A 22,791-nucleotide genomic window follows, 5' to 3' on the forward strand; every position below is an offset into this window, starting at 1 on the left:
AGGATAGTGCTAACATGTAAGCAAGCTGGTATCCAGTTAGGGAAGCAACACAATTATAGAAGAATTCTGAGTAAAACCAAAGTTACTTTCCCTGGTAACTAGTTACTTTGAAAGTAATGAGTAACTTGAAAAAAAACAAACCCAAAAGAAAAAGCAAGCACACTTAGGCAAGGACAAGAAAAGAATTGTCACGGTTCTGGGTCAGTGTTGACCCAGCATTTTGAGTTTCTTATGTTTTGGTTTATTTTTGCATTATGGATTATTTTCTGATGCTCTGGTGCTTTGTTAATTTTTATTATTATAGATCTGTTTCAGTTATTCTTGGTGAGGGATTAGCTCTTAGGTTGTGTCTCATGTTTAGTTTAGGTTTAATTCTGCCCGTGTAAAGTCCGTGTTTCTTAGTCTGCATCTTTGTTTGTTGTTTCCTGTTTTATTTTGAAAGGTTGTGTACTATGCCAGTGTGTCCAGCTTTGCTCCCCCGGTCTCGTTAGCCTTGATCTCTCCCAGCTGTGTCTCCCTCCTGTCTTCCATTCCCTGATTACTTCCCTGTGTATATTAGCCCTGTGTTTGCCCTTGCTCAGTGTCATGTCGCACCCTCAGGTTATCTGTGTGTTCCGGTCATCTGCCTGCTTAGTTTATTTTTTTGTATTCTCACTTTAGTTTAGTTTCTGTTCCGTTGCTCCAGCAATAAAGCTGTGTATTTTGAGTTCACGTCTGCCTCCGAGTCCTGCATTTTGGGTCCTATCCCCCTGCCTGCCTGCACACAGCCATGACAAAAATCACTTTTGCCCACAGTTTTACCACATGTGTGGGTTTGCCAGAGTGTATGACAAAATAGTCTTGAGTCTGCCGGGAAGTGAAAATACAGGGTGTGAGCTGTGATTGAAATTAAAATTTTAAAAACTTTATTTAATACAATTTAGTTATACCTACTGAACTTAAGGGGGAGAGAAACAAAGTATCGATCAGATACTGTGATGGACGGAGCAGTGACGGAAACTTAGGCACAGGTTAAAGGCCAAGAAAGGATTTTTTTTATTTAACCCAAAAACATAGTTGGTTAAATCATGCAAAAAGAATCAAAATCTTGGCCCATAAAAGAGGTCAAAATAACAGAACTCTACTCAAAGTTGACAAACAATACTGATAACTCAAAAAAACTGAGGTAACTTAACGAGACATAGGGGAAACTTAAATAGTGGCTGATCAGCCCACAAAAAGGGGGTAAAACTGTCATGATCCTGGGTCATTTGACCCAGCGACCCTTGTTTTTTGTGTTTATTAGTGATGGGTCCAGCAACACTGACGCAATATTTGAAATGTAAAAGATATAAAATGATTCCATGGACAGTACAATACCTTATAGTGTGTCCTTTAAGAAAAAGTCACGTGATCGATACAGCTGCTGTATCGCTCATTGCCAACACGCCAAACTGTGTTTAAAAGGTACCGCATCAGCATCTGTCAACGGAATGAGTCGCCACCAAAAAATCCAAAATTACTCTCACAAAGAAAAAAAAATACATATCCCTCTACAACAAAATGGAGCCCGAAAGAAAAAGAAAAGTTTCTGCTGTGTGGGATCATTTCGATCTTTTAACTGCAAATAAGTTAACTGTGTGTCTGCCTTTGTTTCAGTGTAATCTATCAGAATAGGAAAAACAGCATTGTGACTTGCAGTGTAAAATATTTATTTTATTTTTTGCAGGTTAAATGTCGCATCTGTTCTGCGGAGCTTTCGTACACAAACAAAAGCACCTCCTCAATGTTTAGGCATTACAGAGCAAAACATGAAAATCAGGAGACAAACACACCAAGAATGAACACAGGTAGGCCTATATAGACATTGAGCAGCTTTATCATTTTTTTTTTAAAATTAATGTTTTATTATTTTGAAATCAAGCATCTAGGAAGATTGCTCTGGACCAGGCAGTCCTGAATTTTATTATAAAGGACTGCCAACCCCTTAGCATTGTGGAGAGTGAGGGGTTCAGGGAGCTGGTTCAGGTCCTTGATCCATCATATGTTTTGCCAACCAGAAAGGTTTGTACTGCATACTGATTTAGTTTTGTTTCATCTTCAGACCATAAAGGAATTGATAGCCAAAAAACATACGGAGGAACTCGAACGAGTGAAAATGGAAGTACAGCAAGCTGTGGCAGTGAGTATAACAGCCGACCTGTGGACCTCTTTGAATATGGAGGCTTACTTGGCTCTTACCTGTCACTACATTAATGAGAAAATGCAGTTGTGTACATCTGTGTTGGGTGTGAAACACTTTCCACAAAGTCACACTGCAGACAGTTTGGCCCAATTCAAAAAGGGCATGATGGATGACTGGGCCATCACAAATAAGGTAAGGTGTCTTGTGACCGATGCAGCACCAAACATTATTGCTCCAAATTCGACATTCAGTTTGCATTGCACACAAACTCAATTTATTAGTCAAGAAATCATGCGATCAAATCCCTGAACTTTCATCCATAAGAGATAAATCTAGACAAATCGTATCATTCTTCAGATCCAGCACTACAGCCAAAGAAAAGCTTGCTCAAGTGCAGCAGCAGATGGGACGGCCCATCTTGGAACTTATCAACGAGGTACCAACGCGTTGGAACAGCACATATCAGATGCTGTCACGGCTACATGATGAGAAAGAAGCAGTCTGGGTATCTCTTGCTTCTCTTCCAACAGATTTAAGTCCACTTACGACTGATGAATGTAACATCATAAGGGAAGCACTTCTTGTGTTGGCCCCTTTCCATCAGGCCACAGTGGAGTTGTCTGAGGAGAGTTTCAGGATCAAAGGTAATCCCGATGATGAAAATGCTATATTGTGCACTTGAGCGGAACTCTTTACATCTACACACACAAGCTGCCACCCATCTCCATGACCAACTTAGGCATCGTGTCACAGACACTGCTTCTAATCTGGAGTCATTAAGTGTGTTGACCCTCTCAACACTTTTAGACCCCAGATTTAAAAAACTCGGATTTCGTAGTTCCTCCAAGTGTAGCGAGGCAGTCAATTGCCTAAAAGTGGAGTGTGCTGCAGTAATTGCCCGCACAACATCTGAGCCACAGCCTGGACCTTCATCAGAGCAGTCACCTGTTCCAGGCAAGTTCAGTATTATCAGCTTATTCATACATTTATTTTGATGCTAATGTGTACTAATTTGGAGTAGATGACAAAAACTAAAACGGCATTAATTTTTTATTATTTCAGAAAACCCGTGGCATCGGCTCGATGAAGAAGTTGGCAGACAAACAAACAATGCAACAGCAGACTCCATCACTGAGGTCCAGCGCTACTTGGCGGAGAGAAACATTCCACGATCAGAGGATCCTTTAACGAACATCAGAGAGTTAATACCATACAGCTTATGACAAAATTTGATCCGAAGTGATTGATGGCCCTAATCACGACCTTTTGACCTCCCGCCCCTCCCCCCCGGAAGCGTGTAATGAGCGTGACGAATCGCATCCGGAGAAGGGGGGTGGGAAACCCCCCGCGTGTCGAATTGCATCCTGAGAAGGGGGGGTGAACCCCGGAAGCGCGCCATCTGTTGCTAAGCGTGTCGAATTGCATCCTGAGAAGGGAGGGGGGAAACCTCCGGAAGCGCGCCATCTGTTGGAGGGGAATAAAAAAGCAGAGAGGTGGAGTCCGTCACAATTTCTAAGGCACAGACACAAGATGGATTTCCTTCTGCAGCCCAGCAGCGTTCCTGTGTCCGATGAGATCTGCTCTCCCAAAGAAGAAGAAGGCTTTGAATATGACATATTCAAATACAGCATATTTACTATGGAAGGCCTCGATCCGGACCTTATGACCCTACCGGAAATACTCAGGAAGTGTCTAGTCATTTTCAGACCAGATGCGTCATGTTCCCTAAGCACAGCGGTGATGCAGCAGATGATTCCGTGATGTATAGAGAGACAGAGCGGATGTAATTTTACTTTCTTAAGCTGCACCGGCGTTTGTAATGGAAATAAAGAGTGACTTCCTGTAGAGATTTCAATAGTATTTTATTTTCCTATAATACAGACGCTGTAAAAAAAACCTTTAAGATACACCATAGCTTGTGATGAAAAGAAGAACTTTCTATCCGCTTGTAACCTACAGGCTGTCTATGTGTAAAAAACGAATAACTATCCCTTAGTGAATACTACTTTTCCTTTTGAGAGACTGAAAAACAAACCATAATTGCAGCGACAGGCGATCTTGTTTCACACACCCACACACACACACACACACACACACACACACACACACACACACACACACACACACACACACACACACACACACACACACACCCACCCCGCGGGCCGAGGAGGAGTTTTTTTCTTCAATACTTTAACAATAAGTTTTCTCAATAGATAGAAAATGATGACGCTGAGGAGTCAACATCCGATATTATCATTGCTTGTAACCCGGTAAATAATTTCGTACATCTCCCCATAAAACAAGTCTTAGTGGAAAAAAGCTCATATTCGAATAAGTTTATTAAAGCACCCCCCTCTGTGGGGAAAGAGTCAACCATGAGGCGAGTTTTGTCAACAGCAAGAACAAGGTCAGACAACTGTTGCCCATTTGGTAAAACAAATACCCGTCTCAAAGTCATATTTTACCGTTGCAGAATGTGGAAAACAGACGGCGTTCGCAAGAAGGCAATCAAAAAAAACAAAAAAACAACCCTCTCTAACTATTGGTATTGTCAAGAGAAAGATGCGAAAAACAGATGCTTCGCTAGACTAGGATAAAATGAGAGAAGAAACGGGAGGGGAGTCGATATCTGCTCAGCCCCTACTGTGACAGTTCTACCAATCGCGAGGAAGAATCCGTGAATATTATGTCAGCATTCCGTTCAAACAACGCCGCCGATCACACACACACACACACACACACACACACACACACACACACACACACACACACACACACACACACACACACACACACACACACACACACACAGCGGGTCAAGGAGGAGTGAGACGGCAGAATAGTTTTTTTCTTCATTACTTTTACAATGGGATTTCTCAATAGATAGAAAATGATGACGCTGAGGAGTCAACATCCGATATTATCGTTGCTTGTAACCCGGTAAATAATTTCGTACATCTCCCCATAAAACAAGTCTTAGCGGGGAAAAAAGCTCATATTCGAATAAGTTTATTCCCCTCTGTGGGAAAGAGTTTTTTTCTCAGAGTCAACCATGAGGCGAGTTTTGTCAACAGCAAGAACAACTGTTGCCCATAAAGTAAAACAAATATCCGCCTCTAAGTCGTATTTTACCGTTGCAGAATGTGGAAAACAGACAGCCCTCACAGGAGGCACCATAGTTAAAATATTTAAATTTCAACTAATTTTGTAGTAATGATCGGATTTCCTCACTTATCTACACCACACTCCTTGTCCTTGATTTCTTATCGTTTCTTATCGTTCCTCTGTCCCTTAATAGAAACCACATATATAGAAACTATCCTCCCTTTCAGTTGTCTTTTGCACTTCCATATCGCAAAGCAGTTACTGTAGGTTATTTTCTGCTTATGCATTAATGTAATTAATTAACTTATTTATCCTTAAGTAAGGTAATGACTTGAGTTCTAATGCTTTTTGTCTCTTGAGTTAGCTGTCAATGTGGGATTTTTTTTCCCCTTTTGTCCAGTTAAAGCTGCCTTTCATTCTTCAACACAGCTTAAACTCTAATAGGTAAGCTTTCTTGTAATTTCTTAGTTCTGCAGGCTTCTTGAAAGACATCCGAGACTCTTCTTTGGATGCTGGCTGCCTTTTGTTTTGTTTTCTGTCAAGATGATCCCACACTGCTTCGATTATCTTGAGGTTCGAACCCTGGAGAGATCAATCCATGACTGATGCGTTGTTTCATCCAGGCATACTTTGACTACATTGGCAGTATGTTTGCGATCATTGTCGTACTGAAAAATGAAGTTGAAGCCAATCAGACACTACGTGGTATTACATGGTCGATCAAAATCTGGTGGAACTTTTCTACATTCATAATTTGATTAATTTGGATAAGAGCTCCAACAACACTGGCTGAAATCCAGCCTCAAAGCACGGTAGAGTATCCACGCTGTGTTAAAGACGGCTATAGACATTCACTGTTGTATCTCTCTTCGGACCTCTTCCATGCATATTTCAAATTTGGATTCATTACTCCATAAGACATATTACAGCTGATTTCTTTTTCCAGTCAATTTCTTGTGTAATTTGGCACACCTCAGCCTTATTTTTCTCTGTTCTCCTTCCTTAAGAATGGCTTATTAACAGCCACCCTTCCAACTCAGATAACTTTTGATGAGGTTTCATGAAATGTTTACAGCACTTGAGTTACTCGCCACGGCCATCCTAAATGCTAAAAACACTAAACTTTAATTCTAAATTACGTAATTAACGTTAACCAGAAAAAACAAGCCAAAGTCGAAATGTTGCTGAGCTGACCTGTGGTATGCTATGTCTTCTAAAGCACGTATAATGTAAACAGAACTGGTCTTTGCACAGAAGCCTGTGGAGCTTCATAATTAACCTCAGTGTGTGAAGAGGACTCTCCATTTAATAATAGCTGTAATAAAATGTTCTGGCCGACGGTGTTAAACGCTGCACTTGGGTCTAGCAGGGAAGATTTCAACTTTTCAATACGAATGAAGGCTGAAAACTGATTAGATTAATGTCTGATGATCTTTTCCGTGCTTCTTCAAGTTTGTAACACCAAACATATTAAAGGATGATGTAAGGCTCACAGGAAGAGTTTAATTAGACACACATTTACTATTTTTCTTTATACTCTTTCTTTCTTGACATGTTTAATATGATTACTATCAGAGGAGAAAATGAACCTTGTGTAGTCTAAAAACTTTTTTATTTAATCAAACTGTAATGTTGTTGAACTCTGACGGACGTGTCTTTTAATCTTGTCAACAAATCCTTAATCATCTAAATCTGCCATTTATCATCTTGTAAAATGTTCCCTCTGCTTCTGTTGCACATCTCCCCCCGACACTCTCTGCTTCACCTGTCCTGTGCAGGTGGTCCAACCCCTGCCTGCCTCCTTAAACTGGGGTGTTTAAATCTCTTTACCTCTGTTGTGAACTTCACACAAAGTTTGTGGTAACAAAATCAAACTGACGAGGATCTCGTTTGAAAAACACACACACTCACGAGACAAAATAAAAACAGACTGCTCAAAGCAAAAGCAGAGCCCTCACAGCTGGTAGTACAAACACAGTGACAACATGCGTATTAGATACCCTCAGTGCCAAAAGCATAAATATGAAAAAATGTGATCACCAAGAATATCCTAAAAATGGCATTGAGGTGCGTGTTACAGTAAAGAAAAAAAAAAGTAGCCAAATTTTCATCGGAAAATGTTGAATTTTAGTAAAAACAATGCTCTGTAGTTTGATACTGTCGTTACAGACAAAGCAGATGTTTAAAGCCTTTGGACGCACATTTGAAACGCACTCTCCTTATCAGCTGGAAACATTAAAACCGTAAAATGACTTTTTCAAACGGATAAAAACTATTGAACAGCAGCAATGTTGAGCCTGTTCCAAAATTTGAATGTACATGTGTTGAAGGTGCAGGTCTTGTTGAATTATTAAACATACTTTCTTTAATTTTTCGAGCCACAAAAACAACAACTTTTAATTTTCTTCTGCTTGAGTCTCGGCCTCGGGTAGCTCTACTTATCATTGCTCAGTCAGTTGTCTGTTTGTGCTACTTTTTTTCAAGGAGCAGTGGATTATTGGTAAGGGTGACTTTATGTGTTTAGCTACTTAAGTGGAAGTACTGTGGAAAGTTTTACCTTACATACATAGATCTACCAGTACAGCTTCTGAGGTATCTGTTTACAAAATGTTATAATCTATTCAAAGGTTCTTTGCAATTTTACATTGATAAACATTATCCTTAACACATTTGGCCCACATAAAGTACTATGGCCATCACACGGTCATTTAGAATTGTTTAAATAACTCGTGTCTTAAGTCCTTCCATCAAACAGAAAATAAAAAAAGTCGCATGGTTCACTTTTACATCACAAAATGTTAGAAATATAAGCCGTTCATAACAACCTGAAAGGTTGGGAGTTTAAAATGCAAACCGATGGAAGCAGAAGTAGAAGACTATAATGTCTCAGAGCACACGGTGTCTATTAATGTGTAGACATGTATAAATAAGAGCTTAATAAAGATGCTTAATTTCTTAAGAAATAAACAGGTGGAGTGATCTTTATCAAAAGTGGATGTTGCATCTGTGGCTAAACCACTGTACCCAAAAAAACTTTAAAAATCTACTGTGTGTGAGGCTGTGTAAGTAAAGCTTGCCCTTCACACCTGCGTGTAATAAACCATTTGTTGGGGGTTGTGGATTTGGCACCTCAGCATTGTGAAAGTGTGGAAACATGTTTCTGGCTGTGCATAAGATTCCTCCTTACAACTTAGAATCTCAGTTCTAAATGAAATTCAGATGTTTTTTTAAGTATGGCTAATGTATTATTTGACTTCTAAGGCACACACACACACACACACACACACACACACACACAAGAACAACACAGAGAAGAAGAAGAGGGGGTCGTTTTACTACACATCATAAAAACGCAATCATTCATCTTCCAACTGTATCTTTCTGTTCTGTCTTTAGAATCATAGGTTGTTTACTGAGCCGTACTTTGGGAGTCATACTATTGTGATACTGGGGAGAAAAGGGTAAGGTTTGATAGACTAAACCCTTACACACACATAACTTGAAAAACCTAAAGAGTGTGTGAGACTGCTAGCTGTGTTGTTCAGCATTAAACTCATCTACAAATGTGTTAGTAAAGAGCGACTTGTACTTCTGTCCCATTAAGCAACGGTTTAACAAATTTCACTGCAAACTATAAAAGGAATCTGGATTTATATAGAACATAGTAGTGATGGATTAAGTGCAGGAAACACTAGTATAAGGTGTCTATTGAACAAATCTCCTTCAGCGTTCAAAATGACCAAAGTGAGGCCTACAGGCGTTTCTCTCGATTGGTTGTGTTCAGGGAAAAAGCAGCTAAATACACTGAGACTGCTCCACATTGTTAGCGAGTTAACTCTGGATATCTGTAGGTTTTGTCAAACTTGGAGTGAACAAAAGCAGAAAAACAGTAAAAGATGCAGACGGTGAAAGTCTGGTTTATTTCATGAACACAATGAAACATTTTACAGTCCACAGAGCAAAGTAGCATACATGATAAATAGATACACATAACATGAGAAGTAAAACTCGCCGTCTTACCACATGTTATATTCTGTAAACTTAAAATAACCACAGAAATTAGAGTTTAGTGTTTTAAGTCATCTATTAAAAAACATGAGTCAACATTACTGAAGTGACGCTTTAACGATGCGTCTTATCACCGTGTTTATGATGATAAAACATGTTCTCTCGTTAGTAGATGTCAGCGCTGTCACTTGTCATGAAAATGTCCAGAGCCAGGGTTCCTCTTTAATTACCATTGATCATTAATAGGGTCACAAAAGATTTGTCACATTATCCCCATAAACAAAATTGCTTTTATAGAAATCATTGTGATACAAATATTTAGATTCTTGATTCACAATGTGCATGAACTCAAAATCTTTAGAGGTTCATATTTAAAAGTATCGCAAATAATACATTTATACCATTGTATGAGCTACACTTCTTGTAAAAAACTGATTGAAAAAAGCTCCTGTCGTGACCTTCCTTCTGTGAGGACACACACACACAGAGAGAGAGAGAGAGAGAGAGAGAGAGAGAGAGAGAGAGAGAGAGAGAGAGGAGGAGATCATTAGGATTGGAGGCGTTTTTGGATTTTCACTTATTGTTGGCTTTACAGTCACATAAAATTCATTCCAATTTTTTTGCCTTTGCTTCAATTAAGGTGCTTCTTTAAATCTACAGCAGCTTCCTTTTCAAAAAGTTTACTGACATAGTAAGGAAGTAGCTAGGGAACTCAGTAAGTATGAGCAACAACAGCTTAGGGACTGTTTCTACAATAAAGAGGAATTCATCATCATCCGCAGTTCATCAAAAAAAAAAAAAGTGCCATTAAAAACAATTCAGCAGATCCTCAAAGTATGGATACAATCTGTTTTCAGCTGTAGAGGTACGCTTCATGTACTTATCAACATGCAGTTTAGAGGCTTGCATTAGAGTGCTTTGGTACTTGGGCCTCTTTTATTTAGCACGGTTATACCATTGTGTATTTAGCTATATAAATATGCTCAAGAGTCTATTGTATGTTTGTCATGCAATTAAAAATTCAAAAATATAATTTTTAAATCAGTAACTTTGCAAATTTAGCGCGGACCCTCACCCCTCCCTCCGGCTCCCACGGCCCCGCTGTCACCGTAAGACTCATACTCTTCCCCCACGTATGCTGCTATTTCCCCGCGCCCCAATAATTCTTGTCCTTTTTCTGTTGCAGCCTCCCACAGTCCCGTTTTCGGCGTTCCTGCGCGACTCATCTCCCGGTCCCTTGGTTTCTCGAGTTTCACGCGTGTTTTCCTTCTACCCTCCCGGGACACCTTCAGTTAAAATAAAGTTTATTTTCTCGTACTCCTGTGTGTGTTGGCTCTGCTTCTGGGTCCAGCTTGTGCGCTGAACTTCGGTTCATGACACTAATAGTTTTAAATAGAGCACCACAAACAACAGGTATTCCTTTAGAAATAAACTTTTCTTGTGTTACTTCTAAAAACTACAGATTCTTAACTCTGCAACAGTTAGACAGAGTTGGTTACAGTTAGGCCCCCAACAGTCAGCAAAACAAGTCATAAAACAATAAAAGAGGCTCCCTTATCAAGAGCATCCCAGCACTGTAGTTCCATTACAAACAGTTTCCTTTATTTTATCTTATCATGTCAGAGGCCAACTGAAACCAAGTCCACCTATATAAAAACACCCCATCAGACACACAGTAGTTTCCTCAGCACTTCACAACTGCCGCAAGGTATAGCGTTTTAACTTTTTATTTTTTCGGATCCCAGACACAGCGGTGTGAGGTAGTTAGCACACAGTTTGGACGTGTAGAAAACATTGTTTGTTTGGAACACATCAGCAGAGAGGTAGAGTTCATAAGAGTTTAATTTAATCAAACCTCATTTTACAGATCTAAGTGGCTCCTCATAGCCAATTCACCATTTTATTTAAATATCTGAATTTTCGGAATGAGGATCCAAGCGGGACACAGAGGCTGCTTTAACGCACCAGAATGCAAATATAAATAAAAGCCTGACTATCCTGAGAGCCTAGCTGCAGCGAGACCTTTCTTTCACACGGATTCCTGGATGTGCGTTGGATCCGACTTTGCTACCCGCACAGAGCGTTTCTGACAGTCGGGCGCTGCTTATACAATAGAGAAAAGCAACAATACACCGTGTTTCTCTGCTCCAAGGTAAGGACGTCTGTTATACCCAGCGCATAAATGTCCCTGTGTTAACGCTGATTATTCAAACCCTGTTGAAAATGTGACACATTTGTTATCAAAAACATTTCCTCTAAATTTGCAAAGTTACTGATTTAAAAATTATATTTTTGAATTTTTAATTGCATGACAAACATACAATAGACTCTTGAGCATATTTATATAGCTAAATACACAATGGTATAACCGTGCTAAATAAAAGAGGCCCAAGTACCAAAGCACTCTAATGCAAGCCTCTAAACTGCATGTTGATAAGTACATGAAGCGTACCTCTACAGCTGAAAACAGATTGTATCCATACTTTGAGGATCTGCTGAATTGTTTTTAATGGCACTTTTTTTTTTTTTGATGAACTGCGGATGATGATGAATTCCTCTTTATTGTAGAAACAGTCCCTAAGCTGTTGTTGCTCATACTTACTGAGTTCCCTAGCTACTTCCTTACTATGTCAGTAAACTTTTTGAAAAGGAAGCTGCTGTAGATTTAAAGAAGCACCTTAATTGAAGCAAAGGCAAAATAATTGGAATGAATTTTATGTGACTGTAAAGCCAACAATAAGTGAAAATCCAAAAACGCCTCCAATCCTAATGATCTCCTCCTCTCTCTCTCTCTCTCTCTCTCTCTCTCTCTCTCTCTGTGTGTGTGTCCTCACAGAAGGAAGGTCACGACAGGAGCTTTTTTCAATCAGTTTTTTACAAGAAGTGTAGCTCATACAATGGTATAAATGTATTATTTGCGATACTTTTAAATATGAACCTCTAAAGATTTTGAGTTCATGCACATTGTGAATCAAGAATCTAAATATTTGTATCACAATGATTTCTATAAAAGCAATTTTGTTTATGGGGATAATGTGACAAATCTTTTGTGACCCTATTAATGATCAATGGTAATTAAAGAGGAACCCTGGCTCTGGACATTTTCATGACAAGTGACAGCGCTGACATCTACTAACGAGAGAACATGTTTTATCATCATAAACACGGTGATAAGACGCATCGTTAAAGCGTCACTTCAGTAATGTTGACTCATGTTTTTTAATAGATGACTTAAAACACTAAACTCTAATTTCTGTGGTTATTTTAAGTTTACAGAATATAACATGTGGTAAGACGGCGAGTTTTACTTCTCATGTTATGTGTATCTATTTATCATGTATGCTACTTTGCTCTGTGGACTGTAAAATGTTTCATTGTGTTCATGAAATAAACCAGACTTTCACCGTCTGCATCTTTTACTGTTTTTCTGCTTTTGTTCACTCCAAGTTTGACAAAACCTACAGATATCCAGAGTTAACTCGCTAACAATGTGGAGCAGTCTCAGTGTATTTAGCTGCTTTTTCCCTGAACACAACCAATCGAGAGAAACGCCTGTAGGCCTCACTTTGGTCATTTTGAACGCTGAAGGAGATTTGTTCAATAGACACCTTATACTAGTGTTTCCTGCACTTAATCCATCACTACTATGTTCTATATAAATCCAGATTCCTTTTATAGTTTGCAGTGAAATTTGTTAAACCGTTGCTTAATGGGACAGAAGTACAAGTCGCTCTTTACTAACACATTTGTAGATGAGTTTAATGCTGAACAACACAGCTAGCAGTCTCACACACTCTTTAGGTTTTTCAAGTTATGTGTGTGTAAGGGTTTAGTCTATCAAACCTTACCCTTTTCTCCCCAGTATCACAATAGTATGACTCCCAAAGTACGGCTCAGTAAACAACCTATGATTCTAAAGACAGAACAGAAAGATACAGTTGGAAGATGAATGATTGCGTTTTTATGATGTGTAAAACGACCCCCTCTTCTTCTTCTCTGTGTTGTTCTTGTGTGTGTGTGTGTGTGTGTGTGTGTGTGTGTGTGTGTGTGTGTGTGTGTGTGCCTTAGAAGTCAAATAATACATTAGCCATACTTAAAAAAACATCTGAATTTCATTTAGAACTGAGATTCTAAGTTGTAAGGAGGAATCTTATGCACAGCCAGAAACATGTTTCCACACTTTCACAATGCTGAGGTGCCAAATCCACAACCCCCAACAAATGGTTTATTACACGCAGGTGTGAAGGGCAAGCTTTACTTACACAGCCTCACACACAGTAGATTTTTAAAGTTTTTTTGGGTACAGTGGTTTAGCCACAGATGCAACATCCACTTTTGATAAAGATCACTCCACCTGTTTATTTCTTAAGAAATTAAGCATCTTTATTAAGCTCTTATTTATACATGTCTACACATTAATAGACACCGTGTGCTCTGAGACATTATAGTCTTCTACTTCTGCTTCCATCGGTTTGCATTTTAAACTCCCAACCTTTCAGGTTGTTATGAACGGCTTATATTTCTAACATTTTGTGATGTAAAAGTGAACCATGCGACTTTTTTTATTTTCTGTTTGATGGAAGGACTTAAGACACGAGTTATTTAAACAATTCTAAATGACCGTGTGATGGCCATAGTACTTTATGTGGGCCAAATGTGTTAAGGATAATGTTTATCAATGTAAAATTGCAAAGAACCTTTGAATAGATTATAACATTTTGTAAACAGATACCTCAGAAGCTGTACTGGTAGATCTATGTATGTAAGGTAAAACTTTCCACAGTACTTCCACTTAAGTAGCTAAACACATAAAGTCACCCTTACCAATAATCCACTGCTCCTTGAAAAAAAGTAGCACAAACAGACAACTGACTGAGCAATGATAAGTAGAGCTACCCGAGGCCGAGACTCAAGCAGAAGAAAATTAAAAGTTGTTGTTTTTGTGGCTCGAAAAATTAAAGAAAGTATGTTTAATAATTCAACAAGACCCGCACCTTCAACACATGTACATTCAAATTTTGGAACAGGCTCAACATTGCTGCTGTTCAATAGTTTTTATCCGTTTGAAAAAGTCATTTTACGGTTTTAATGTTTCCAGCTGATAAGGAGAGTGCGTTTCAAATGTGCGTCCAAAGGCTTTAAACATCTGCTTTGTCTGTAACGACAGTATCAAACTACAGAGCATTGTTTTTACTAAAATTCAACATTTTCCGATGAAAATTTGGCTACTTTTTTTTTCTTTACTGTAACACGCACCTCAATGCCATTTTTAGGATATTCTTGGTGATCACATTTTTTCATATTTATGCTTTTGGCACTGAGGGTATCTAATACGCATGTTGTCACTGTGTTTGTACTACCAGCTGTGAGGGCTCTGCTTTTGCTTTGAGCAGTCTGTTTTTATTTTGTCTCGTGAGTGTGTGTGTTTTTCAAACGAGATCCTCGTCAGTTTGATTTTGTTACCACAAACTTTGTGTGAAGTTCACAACAGAGGTAAAGAGATTTAAACACCCCAGTTTAAGGAGGCAGGCAGGGGTTGGACCACCTGCACAGGACAGGTGAAGCAGAGAGTGTCGGGGGGAGATGTGCAACAGAAGCAGAGGGAACATTTTACAAGATGATAAATGGCAGATTTAGATGATTAAGGATTTGTTGACAAGATTAAAAGACACGTCCGTCAGAGTTCAACAACATTACAGTTTGATTAAATAAAAAAGTTTTTAGACTACACAAGGTTCATTTTCTCCTCTGATAGTAATCATATTAAACATGTCAAGAAAGAAAGAGTATAAAGAAAAATAGTAAATGTGTGTCTAATTAAACTCTTCCTGTGAGCCTTACATCATCCTTTAATATGTTTGGTGTTACAAACTTGAAGAAGCACGGAAAAGATCATCAGACATTAATCTAATCAGTTTTCAGCCTTCATTCGTATTGAAAAGTTGAAATCTTCCCTGCTAGACCCAAGTGCAGCGTTTAACACCGTCGGCCAGAACATTTTATTACAGCTATTATTAAATGGAGAGTCCTCTTCACACACTGAGGTTAATTATGAAGCTCCACAGGCTTCTGTGCAAAGACCAGTTCTGTTTACATTATACGTGCTTTAGAAGACATAGCATACCACAGGTCAGCTCAGCAACATTTCGACTTTGGCTTGTTTTTTCTGGTTAACGTTAATTACGTAATTTAGAATTAAAGTTTAGTGTTTTTAGCATTTAGGATGGCCGTGGCGAGTAACTCAAGTGCTGTAAACATTTCATGAAACCTCATCAAAAGTTATCTGAGTTGGAAGGGTGGCTGTTAATAAGCCATTCTTAAGGAAGGAGAACAGAGAAAAATAAGGCTGAGGTGTGCCAAATTACACAAGAAATTGACTGGAAAAAGAAATCAGCTGTAATATGTCTTATGGAGTAATGAATCCAAATTTGAAATATGCATGGAAGAGGTCCGAAGAGAGATACAACAGTGAATGTCTATAGCCGTCTTTAACACAGCGTGGATACTCTACCGTGCTTTGAGGCTGGATTTCAGCCAGTGTTGTTGGAGCTCTTATCCAAATTAATCAAATTATGAATGTAGAAAAGTTCCACCAGATTTTGATCGACCATGTAATACCACGTAGTGTCTGATTGGCTTCAACTTCATTTTTCAGTACGACAATGATCGCAAACATACTGCCAATGTAGTCAAAGTATGCCTGGATGAAACAACGCATCAGTCATGGATTGATCTCTCCAGGGTTCGAACCTCAAGATAATCGAAGCAGTGTGGGATCATCTTGACAGAAAACAAAACAAAAGGCAGCCAGCATCCAAAGAAGAGTCTCGGATGTCTTTCAAGAAGCCTGCAGAACTAAGAAATTACAAGAAAGCTTACCTATTAGAGTTTAAGCTGTGTTGAAGAATGAAAGGCAGCTTTAACTGGACAAAAGGGGAAAAAAAATCCCACATTGACAGCTAACTCAAGAGACAAAAAGCATTAGAACTCAAGTCATTACCTTACTTAAGGATAAATAAGTTAATTAATTACATTAATGCATAAGCAGAAAATAACCTACAGTAACTGCTTTGCGATATGGAAGTGCAAAAGACAACTGAAAGGGAGGATAGTTTCTATATATGTGGTTTCTATTAAGGGACAGAGGAACGATAAGAAACGATAAGAAATCAAGGACAAGGAGTGTGGTGTAGATAAGTGAGGAAATCCGATCATTACTACAAAATTAGTTGAAATTTAAATATTTTAACTATGGTGCCTCCTGTGAGGGCTGTCTGTTTTCCACATTCTGCAACGGTAAAATACGACTTAGAGGCGGATATTTGTTTTACTTTATGGGCAACAGTTGTTCTTGCTGTTGACAAAACTCGCCTCATGGTTGACTCTGAGAAAACAACTCTTTCCCACAGAGGGGAATAAACTTATTCGAATATGAGCTTTTTTCCCCGCTAAGACTTGTTTTATGGGGAGATGTACGAAATTATTTACCGGGTTACAAGCAACGATAATATCGGATGTTGACTCCTCAGCGTCATCATTTTCTATCTATTGAGAAATCCCATTGTAAAAGTAATGAAGAAAAAAACTATTCTGCCGTCTCACTCCTCCTTGACCCGCTGTGTGTGTGTGTGTGTGTGTGTGTGTGTGTGTGTGTGTGTGTGTGTGTGTGTGTGTGTGTGTGTGTGTGTGTGTGTGTGTGTGTGTGTGTGTGTGAGATCGGCGGCGTTGTTTGAACGGAATGCTGACATAATATTCACGGATTCTTCCTCGCGATTGGTAGAACTGTCACAGTAGGGGCTGAGCAGATATCGACTCCCCTCCCGTTTCTTCTCTCATTTTATCCTAGTCTAGCGAAGCATCTGTTTTTCGCATCTTTCTCTTGACAATACCAATAGTTAGAGAGGGTTGTTTTTTTGTTTTTTTTGATTGCCTTCTTGCGAACGCCGTCTGTTTTCCACATTCTGCAACGGTAAAATATGACTTTGAGACGGGTATTTGTTTTACCAAATGGGCAACAGTTGTCTGACCTTGTTCTTGCTGTTGACAAAACTCGCCTCATGGTTGACTCTTTCCCCACAGAGGGGGGTGCTTTAATAAACTTATTCGAATATGAGCTTTTTTCCACTAAGACTTGTTTTATGGGGAGATGTACGAAATTATTTACCGGGTTACAAGCAATGATAATATTGGATGTTGACTCCTCAGCGTCATCATTTTCTATCTATTGAGAAAACTTATTGTTAAAGTATTGAAGAAAAAAACTCCTCCTCGGCCCGCGGGGTGGGTGTGTGTGTGTGTGTGTGTGTGTGTGTGTGTGTGTGTGTGTGTGTGTGTGTGGGTGTGTGTGTGTGTGTGTGTGTGGGTGTGTGTGTGTGTGTGAAACAAGATCGCCTGTCGCTGCAATTATGGTTTGTTTTTCAGTCTCTCAAAAGGAAAAGTAGTATTCACTAAGGGATAGTTATTCGTTTTTTACACATAGACAGCCTGTAGGTTACAAGCGGATAGAAAGTTCTTCTTTTCATCACAAGCTATGGTGTATCTTAAAGGTTTTTTTTTTACAGCGTCTGTATTATAGGAAAATAAAATACTATTGAAATCTCTACAGGAAGTCACTCTTTATTTCCATTACAAACGCCGGTGCAGCTTAAGAAAGTAAAATTACATCCGCTCTGTCTCTCTATACATCACGGAATCATCTGCTGCATCACCGCTGTGCTTAGGGAACATGACGCATCTGGTCTGAAAATGACTAGACACTTCCTGAGTATTTCCGGTAGGGTCATAAGGTCCGGATCGAGGCCTTCCATAGTAAATATGCTGTATTTGAATATGTCATATTCAAAGCCTTCTTCTTCTTTGGGAGAGCAGATCTCATCGGACACAGGAACGCTGCTGGGCTGCAGAAGGAAATCCATCTTGTGTCTGTGCCTTAGAAATTGTGACGGACTCCACCTCTCTGCTTTTTTATTCCCCTCCAACAGATGGCGCGCTTCCGGAGGTTTCCCCCCTCCCTTCTCAGGATGCAATTCGACACGCTTAGCAACAGATGGCGCGCTTCTGGGGTTCACCCCCCCTTCTCAGGATGCAATTCGACACGCGGGGGGTTTCCCACCCCCCTTCTCCGGATGCGATTCGTCACGCTCATTACACGCTTCCGGGGGGGAGGGGCGGGAGGTCAAAAGGTCGTGATTAGGGCCATCAATCACTTCGGATCAAATTTTGTCATAAGCTGTATGGTATTATCTCTCTAACATCTTATCCTAACCTTTTCCACCTGGCATTACAGTGAACGTGTATTTTCCAAAGCTGGGGAAATAGTGTAAAAAAACCCACAATAGACTGAATGCAAAAACATTGGATAAACTTATTTTTCTGAATAAAAATTTATAATAAACTCTGAGTCAATTACATTTAAATGGGTAAAATTACATTTACAATACTTTCATTCTAATTTTCACTTAATGACATTCACAATATATTTTAAAGATGTCTACAATATTTGAAATGTAAAAGATATAAAATGATTCCATGGACAGTACAATACCTTACAGTGTATACAAGTATGACTAGGTCATTGAATTAGTGTCTGTTGCAAGTCTGAAGTAAGTTGCCTGCAATGATTTTTAAGGTCCAGCAGGTGTCAGTATGGAGAAAAACAGCAACACTGTGTCGACACAGTATCGATACAGTTTGGGGAATGTGTTGAAACGCTTCACGAGGCCTCATCTACCCATCACTAGTGTTTATTCTAATTTTGGTATTAGTTCTTAGGGTTTGGTTCTTGTGTTTAGTGCTCAAGTGTTTTATCAGCCCTACCTGTGTCTTTCCTCTGTGCTCTGTTCGTGTCCACGAGTCATGTAGTAAAACAGTCTGTTTTACTTGGTTGTGTCTCGTTATGCCCATTAGTTCCAGCTGTGTCCCCTCCTGTGTGCCATTTCCTGATTACCTATTTATAGTGTGTGTCTGCCTGTGCTCCTCGTCGCGTCGTCTGTGTTTCTCTGCGTTAGTTGGTATCTCTCCGTGTGTCTCTCTGTTCCATCTCGTGTTCCAGGTTTATTAGTTTTTCCCAGTTTAGGTTCTTGTCTTTGTGCAGTCCTCGCCACCCTCGTTTCTGTGTATATTTCACCATTTGTAAATAAAACGCTCACCTGCATCTAGACGTTTCTTGCATCTTGGGTCCTCATTTAACTCCACCACACGACTGCTGCCCCAGCCGTGACAAAAACATACAAAACCTAACTGAAACTAACATAATGAACTCCAAACCCCCCCATGGTCCCGAGTTATGGAATGAGACAATTTGCAGTCCTCCATTAAAGCTCGCTCTGCCCCTTTTCCATCTCTTGCCTCTTCAATCAAGGAACTGGAGCAGCTGCAACAAAGGTAACTCAGAAAACAAAGATTAAATCATAACAATGTAGTGAATCAGAAGAGCCAATTCCCATTGAGTGAGAGCGGCACCCCATTTTTTTTTAATGAGGTTTGTCGTGTTGCCACAGTATTTAACTGTAGGGATGGGTATCATTTAGGTTTTATCCGATACCAGTACCAAACCGGTAATTTTGAAACGGTGCTGAACCGGTGCTTAAAGAATGGAGAACACAAACTTTGTCCAAAAACCTTTCATGTTTAGCTGTTTTTTTTGTAAAAAGATAACAATGTTAACTATAAAATGATTGGTTAGAATCCAAAGTGTATGACATTTCAGGAAAAAAAGCACCGATATAAAGCACCGAAATGTGCGCTGCTTTTTGGTCTGGTTACTACCATTTACGTCAGAACCGGTACCCATCCCTATTTAACTGTTTTCACACATACATCGCACAAAGCACAATTTCTATGTTGAACGTAAATGCAGTTATGATCTGTGAACAAAGTCAAGATTGCATGTTTTGTGGTCTAAAGTGCCTTGGGACTCTCATTGGCTCACGCTCATGCGGAGCCGTAGCACGCACATGAATGAGAGTCAGCAATAACCTATTAACAGGGTATTGCTGACTATCCTGTTAATTGCTGAGTTTAATTTTCTCTGTATGTCATTTTTATGATAAAATCAAATGTAATTACATTAGATATTGATATTTTCATATGGGAATTGATCATGCAACATGAAACGTTGGTATTGGAAGTATCGATATTTCAGGATCAGGATCACTACCCCTCAGTGAGTGAGACAGCTTTAAGGAGGAGAGTGCGAGTGTGTGGCAAAAACACATAAATTATGTGGGTCGCAAGTAAAGGTGACATGGGCCCCGAGATTGACACCCCGGCATTAGAGCCTCTTAATGCGTGTTTTGTTTGGGTTTCCATCGGCATGGAATTACCACAAATAGAGAGGGGACAGCCTGACACAGGAAAAGACAGCCGTGTCATTTACATATTGAGTGTACAAACTGTATTCTTAATACCACCTTTTTAAACGGTAACACATAACGGAATACAGTTACTCATATTTTGTATTTTAAATACCCCCCTGTTATGCTGGTACATGTATTCCGTTACACCCCAACATTGTTTGTTGGCATAAGCAGGCAAAGATGGTCTAAACAGCTAAAAATGACTTTCTGTTATTACATTTTTCTTATTTTTTAATCCCCTTTTTAAAAATATCCTAACAATCGCAGGGTGAGAGGCCCCCTCCACTATCTCAGCAGAGGGATTCACTGACACAGAGGGAAGCTTTTGAGAGGAAGCATCTGGAGGAGGAAACATGAACATATTTACAAACTGTGTTTGGATTTTTAGAGTACAAAATATGTTAAATGTACAAGACTTCATAGAAACACACAGTGAGAAGTGGAGCCTCAGCAGGAAATAAGGCACATTAAATCAGACACTGCTAAGTTTTCTTCACAATTATAGATTTCTTTTCTCAAACTGCAGCTGATGAGAAAAATGTAAAATATGTTTGAACCTAAACTGTTGGAAATTCATCAAACAAGAATGTCTGGAATGTGTTGGAAAAAATAGAATAATGTCTCTGATTGAGAAATCAATCATGATGAGACGTGAGTTTTTAATGTTATCTTTATGTAAAAAATTATATAAGTGATTAATATACTGCATAGATCTGTAATGTTTTTTAGGCTACATGTTTTATATACTTGACACAAAATGCTCTTTTGTTTGGTGTGAGTGACCGAGTTGAAAAACATTTACTTATGCACATGCACACCTCACATTAATCAGATGCAAACTACAAATATTACATAGCAATAGAAATTGTGCATTAATAAGAATAAGAACAAGTGCTTAAAAGATTCTGCCATCTTGATGTCTTCAGTGGCATGTGATTACAACACACTGCCAATGAAATCAAGCCTGTTGTTCAGTAGGGCAGGAACAATAGAACACAGACAAATAACAGATATCTTATGAACAAATATTATGAACAAAAAATATCTAATGAACAAACAGCATATTTTCAGAGAGGAGGGAGAGAAAACAGTTCACATTTTAAAACAGTGATTGATTGCACTTCAAGAAAACTAAAGATGGCAACATCTTATAGCCTAGCCATGCGTGGTGGGGTCTCATTAGAATGCCTCCACTACTAAAAACTCTCTCAACTGGGGCAGAAGAAGCAGGGCTTGAGAGGACCTTCAAGGCAACAGTGTGTAGACTAGGGAAACGCTCTTTGTTTTTTGACCAAAAGGTGAGTGCATCACAGTCACAGTCATTTATGCTGTCTAGGTACTTGCTTATTTGTGCATCAGTGCTCGAGTCCTGGCTTGTGCTGCGTTGCAACCTAAATGCCTTGTTGTGGATAGGCGTAGCTTTGGGTCACGTGGTGTCGGTAATAGTAATAGTGATTGCTATATCACCTGTTCACGTCCCGAGGGAATTTTTGTGAATGAGTGGGTGATGGGGGAAGTCGACTTTTGCTGACCGCTCAAGCTTAGAATGTCTTTTGATCACTGTTTTTCTACAGATTTTAAGGATTTGATAACAAATAAAGGAGTTTTTAACCTGGAACTTTGACTTACGTTTTGAACAGTGGGCGCGTTAACATTATTCCCCTACTCAGCTGCTCGGCGACTCAAAGGCTTGACAGTTGCCAATATGCCTTATAGCGTGAAAGAAGACATTGTTTTGGGGGTGGTGCTGAGTCACTGTCCGATAATTCTGTGTCTTCTTTTGTTGGTGCTGCAGATGCATCTCACACACACACACACACACACACACACACACACACACACACACACACACACACACACACACACACACACACACACACACACACAAAGACAGGATTAGACAGGATGCTTCTAATGGTGCTGTAAAACCAAAGACAGTGTTAATAAGTGCAACAATAACAATAAATAATTATTATTATACAGCCACCTGTTAATTACTTTTTAAGGTCATCTCTGAACCTCTTCAGTGCTGATCCGGTTTCACCATTTTGGACATCCAAATCTACCCAGGTCAGTCCAAACTGGGGGTCGAGCATGGTGGCAAGGAAGTAGATCCGGTGGCTAAACGGCTCCTCTGGATCCTCTTCATCCATG

Source organism: Rhamphochromis sp. 'chilingali', assembly GCF_963969265.1.
Source record: "Rhamphochromis sp. 'chilingali' genome assembly, chromosome: 4".
Lineage (NCBI taxonomy): Eukaryota > Metazoa > Chordata > Actinopteri > Cichliformes > Cichlidae > Rhamphochromis > Rhamphochromis sp. 'chilingali'.